Below are 6,000 nucleotides of genomic sequence, written 5' to 3' on the forward strand. Positions count from 1 at the left end.
GCTCTACGAACATTTGGAAGATTTCATTATAAATTTTCGGAATATCACTGTAGGGATTAGTGGTCTTTAAGTTGGATAATACTTGTTTTCTCAGGTTGGCTGTAAGTTTTTGCCCCACTGCTGCACTCGTTTCCTGGGACCATTTTAATTGGGTCATTTGTTTGTATTGAGAAGGTTCTATGATATTGTACTTGGTTATTTTGGTTTCGTCCTTTAAGTTAATAGACAACAATAATGGCTGATGGTCGCTTTCAGTACGCGTTCCAATTTTGAGGTCCATGATTGAATTTATAATATTATAAGGGACAAGAATATAGTCGATGACACTGCATCCTCGGGGGGAGAAGTATGTAAACTCCCCGCTTCTATCGCATTTTGTTGAACCGTTCACAATCTGCAAATTAAAGTTGTTACATAATTCAAGTAGGCGTAAGCCTTCGTTGTTTACAACCCTATCTCTGGAGAATCGTCCTATTTTCAGGGCATGTGCGATATCATTATCAGTATTCCAATTTAGTTTGCTACATAGTTGTTCATTGTTGGTTCCCACTCTGGCATTAAAATCACCTGCTATTATCAGTGAGGCATTTGGGTATTTATCGGTCAAATTTTCTATATAAAAGGTTAGTTGTGACCAATTTTCACTGCTGCTGTTGTTTTTGGTTGGGGGGATATAGACATTTACAAGTAGCAAAGTATCGTCTTTTTGGGTTAAAAGTAGAGCTTGTGCAAGTGGTAAGCATTTTTCTAGCTGCTTGATTTCAAACCCTAAGTTGTCTTTGATCATGCAACAGAACCCTGCTTTCGGCCGGCCCTTCGTGTTTGTTTTCACTGCGGGTTTCGTATAGGAGGTGAATCCATTGATTTTAATATCTCTAGTTGACCATGTTTCTTGTAGAAGTATTAATTCGAAATCTTTAAGGAAGTTCATTAGGTCTGGGTCTCCGTCTTTGTTTCCCCACCCTGCAATATTCCAGGACAGCAAGCGTAGGATCCGTTTTTGAGTTGATGGCTGGTTGACAGCATTTAGTCATTCTAGTTCTGTTATTGAGTCCAGCGAGGGATTTTGTCTTGTGCAGATACAGCCATTTGTCGCTGCTTTCGGCGGGGAACATAATGGTGGGTCTTTTAGATTCTTTTTTAAAGTGTGGGAAATTAAAATTTCCTCCCTTTCTTGGTTTTCTTCCTTAACTATTCCTTGTTCCTGAGAAATTTCTGTGGTTGGTAGACTGTTGTGGACAGTAGGACTGTTTTCAGTCTCTAGTTCCATTTCTTTGGCCTCATTTGATGTTGGGCTCAGTGAATCAGGTCTGTTGGAGGTCATCTTTTGTTCGGCAATGTTAGAGTCCTTTGTAGTACTTAAATAAGGGGTACCTATTTCGTTTAGAGCTAGTATTTGATATCTCAGCCAGGAATTTGTGGTCTCATTGCTGGAGTTTTTCCTTGCCATTTCATATTCTAAAGGAGGCTGGATTTGAAGGTCTGCATCTATACATTTGAAAGTTCCATTGGTGGCTTTCTTTTTGACTATGCATTTAGGGGAGAGGGCTGGTAAGTGTAAAGTTTGATTGTGTATTGTTTCTACTGCATTTTGTTGCCCTTGTTGGTGAATTTCGGTCAATCTGGCCTGTAGTTTCGTCAATTTACTGAGTATGTTTATTTGTTCTTTGTCTGGTAGCTTGGTAAAGTTACTCAGCAGATCTACTTCTTCTGGGACTGTCCAGTCTATTGTATCAAGGGCGAGGCTGTTATTTGATGCTACAGTCGCTTGGTTTGAGAGCTTGGATTTTTCTTGTGTGATTTCCCGGGTAGCTGGCTGCGGTTTCTCCCATCTACTGGGTTCTTCCACGGGAGTAGGGCAGATGTCGGCTTCTGGTAGAATGGCCTTATTCATCTTGTTCTGTCTTTTAGATGCAATCAATGGTCTGAGTGATATATCTTCAAAGTGTCGACGCGGAATAATTCCTTTCTGGGCTAAATAAGCCTTTACCCTTAGGATTTTGGTTGGAATTCTATGACTACCAAATTTTAGTAGTACTTTTTTGGAATGTCCATCGTTAGTGAGCCTCTTGACTGCTTTTAGGTCGATGCTTCCACCCTCAAGGCCTAGGAGCAGATTTAGATGGTGTCTGGCCCAGAAGGATGACTCCCAGTAAGGTAGGGGCCCTCTATATGGAAAAATGTGGAGAACAATCTCACATGGCCTCAGTATCAGGTTGACTGAGTGAGGGGGGCTTCCTCTGGTTTTTGGCTGGTTTAGAGGTATAAATTTGTATTTGTTCTGTTTGTCTCCAGGGCTTATTAAGGATGGCAAAAAGGGAGTGAGTTGCCTCCTTTCATCTGGGTTATCCAGCTTCTTGGAGATGTTTTGTAATTGTTCAAAGATTTTTTGAACTGTTTGAGCAGTCATTAGGCAGCATTCCTCCAGCAGCTCCACCTTTCTATCAATTAGCACTTGTGCCTCGATTATGGGAGTAGTAGCCTTGTCCTCATTTATTCCTAGGGATATCTCTTCAACTGTCTTTCCATGTAAAGAGTTGAGGAAGGTTTTGGGAGGAGATATGTGCTGTTTTTGAGGTAGCAGGTAATTATCTAGATTACTCTGTTTGAAACCGGAGGGCTCTGCGTCAGTTTCTGTATCAGAACATCTGAGTCTTTTGGCTCTTCTCATTGCTAGATTCTTCTTAAATCAATGAGAACAGACTTCTAAACGGAGTGATAGAGTGTTAAAGTTCTCAGGTCGCAATCTCATTCAGTTCTCATTCAGTCCTGGCTGGGCTGCTGCGAGGAGTTTAAAACTGGGTCCAATTAGAGCACTCCTTTGAAGTATCCCCCCCCTTCTTCTCAGTTTGTTAAAACAACTGAGATGTTTGGGGGTCCACGAAGTTAGAGGTGGTGGGAGAAATTTGTGGTTTTATAGATTTATAGTTTTTAGGGTTAAAAGCCCATTAGAGGTCCTTAAAGATCCTTGGGATAAGTTTGTCACGAGGAGTCAACGAGAAACTGGGAGGGAGTGCCTTAATGCCCGGGAGGGAATGTCTGAGAGCCTTCGTTAAAACTTCGTTTACTTCACTAAGTCCCGGCACCGAGGAGGATAAGATAAGATGTTCAAAAGCCCAGCGAAGTAGCGAAAGGAAATAAAATCCAAAAGAAGGAGGAGAGCCGGCAACAAAGGCATTTAGTTAAAAAATTCTTTGAGCTCCGATAAGAGCGTCTTACCTCGGCGCCATCTTGGGGAAGTCTCGCATCTTTATTGTGCTTAATACTAACTCTGCAATCCTATACATACCCAACTCAGAAGTACCGTATTTTTTGCTCTATAAGACTCACTTTTCCCCCTCCTAAAAAGTAAGGGGAAATGTGTGTGCATCTTATGAAGTGAATGCAGGCTGCACAGCTATCACAGAAGCCAGAACAGAAAGAGGGACTGCTGCTTTCACTGTGCAGCGATCCCTCTTGCTGTTCTGGCTTTTGAGATTCAGAATATTTTATTTCTTGTTTTCAAAAACTAGGTGCGTCTTGTGGTCTGATGCGTCTTATAGAGTAAAAAATACGGTAAATCTTGTTGAGTTCAGTGGGGTGTTCTCTCGGGCAAGTGGGTATAGGATCGCAGACTAAAGTTCTTATTCCCATTTCTTGCTACTTGCACAATTTTCTGTCAGTATTCAAGAAACCGTAATGCCTCCAGGCCCACCAGCCATTTACCCAGAAACAGCTGCTTGGTCACTGTTTTCAATAGCCACTTATCCACAGCTGCACTGGCTTTTGCTTTGTCAAAAAAAAGAGAGGGGGGGGGAAACCCACAAGGGGGGAAAAAACCCCTCCTCATACATTTTATGATCCTGATTTAGTGTTTTTAATAAATAGTAAAAGTTAAAAGCAGTTTAACCACAGGTGAAGTCCGCTTGCAAGTCACCAGTGCTAGGGAAACTCTTGTAAGATTTTTGTTGTAAAAATTCATGGCATAAGAGGAGGGCAGATCTCATTATGTCAGTCGCAGTTTTCTGTGGCGTTGCCAGTCAATAAAGAGCAAAACATATGCCCAAATCCAGGAAACTGGGCGTAGGGATGGGGGAGGAATTTGCACAACTCAGATTCCGAAGCAGAGTCACTGGATGTGGATCATGACCGGGATTGGATCAATGGTCCACTTCAGAATCTGTAGTCTAGCAGATTCCTATACAAAGGCATCCTGTGGGGGTGTGCTGCCTCCATCCCCTCCCCTAAAAAAATTAAATTAAACTTCTAGAACAGGGCATCCAGACCCCAAGGGGCTAGTGCACGAAGCTCTCCCCCCACCACAATGGCAACATTTTGAGTGTGCATATACAGCAAGTCCCCTGGACGTGACAGCAGGGGCAGTTTTAGGGAACTGCAACCAGTGTGGCAGCTCTGCGTGCCACGCTGTTGGGGACACCACAACAATATCGTAGAACAGAGTGCGATAGGCGGGGGTGCTGAATTTTAGCGTCGCACAACTCACTGCTGCAATTTGAGATCCCAAAGTCCACCACTGGTGTTCTGATAGTCTCAAGGGGAACAGTATGGGAAAAGCACAGTTGTCAACTTTTAGATTCAGTATACGGCAGCTTCCGTTATTCTTAACAAGACTTAAAAAGGTAAAGGGACCCCTGACCATTAGGTCCAGTAGCGGACGACTCTGGGGTTGCTGCGCTCATCTCGCTTTACTGGCCGAGGGAGCTGGCGTACAGCTTCCGGGTCATGTGGCCAGCATGACTAAGCCGCTTCTGGCAAACCAGAGCAGCGCACGGAAACGCTGTTTACCTTCCCGCCAGAGCGGTACCTATTTATCTACTTGCACTTTGATGTGCTTTCGAACTGCTAGGTTGGCAGGAGCAGGGACCGAGCAATGGGAGCTCACCCCGTTGCGGGGATTCGAACAGCCGACCTTCTGATCAGCAAGTCCTAGAGTCGACTCTGTGGTTTAACCCACAGTGCCACCCGTGTCCCTAACAACTCTTACTTCCAAGTAAATATGCCTAGGATTACTGTATAAGATTCTTGTTTTCTTATACACATGAATCCCGAGTCATTTACCTAGTGGATGGAAAATTATACTTACCATGAATTGCTTTTTCTTAGAAACACATAAGCAACTGAACCCCCAATAAGAGCTGCATTGCCATATTTCCTTGGGCTAGAATGGATTTCCTTGGGCCAAGGAACTGCCTTAAAATGTCAAAAAGTCTTTAGATCTTCTATTCGTTGCTCTGAAAATTACACATAGGCCAGATTCACACACAATGAAGATTTCCTCTTTGGTCCATAATGTTCAGCAAGCCTTGCACTTAACACACTCCCATGTCACCTCCCCTCCTTTTGCATATGTCAGAGCTGATCAAAGCGTTTGCTTGCAGTTTTAAAGTAACCACACTTCCCCATGACATCTGAACTCAGGAAACTGTGCCTGAACTATAATTAGTATGGGTTACAAACAAATCAAATTGCGGTTTCGAATTCTGGTTTGTTCTCAAACCGTGGGCTGAGATCCAAACTAACATGAGCAGACGTCTGGCTCATGCAATGAGTCTTCTTCATCTTCTCCTACAGCTCCCCCACCACCACCGCGCACCCAAAATCTGCTCTGAAGAGTTGAGGGACTTTGGGCAGCAGATTTTGAGGGGTGCATGTAGGAAGGGAGAGGGAGAAGACAAGCTAGAAGTTGAATTGAGCAAGTGGATTTCCATTGGATGCCACCCATAGTTTAAGCAAACCACAGTACCCTGAGTTCAGACATCACAACAGAACTGTGGTTAGTTCAAAATCAAAAGCAGGTACTTTCAGTTTCCTCCTGGTGTGTGTTAGAGATGGTAAAGGGTAGGGCCTGAGGTTCATCTATACATGTAACTGGAAACCATGGTTTCCCAGTATGTCTGGACCAAGCTACAGAATACAAATCTCATCATTTTGAATAGCATTACTAAATATATTTAAAATGCCTATATAGTATTTCATATACATTTTGTTCTGAGGCCAACA

This window comes from Podarcis liolepis, assembly GCF_965112155.1.
Source record: "Podarcis liolepis genome assembly, chromosome: 12".
In the NCBI taxonomy this organism is placed as follows: Eukaryota; Metazoa; Chordata; class Lepidosauria; order Squamata; family Lacertidae; genus Podarcis; species Podarcis liolepis.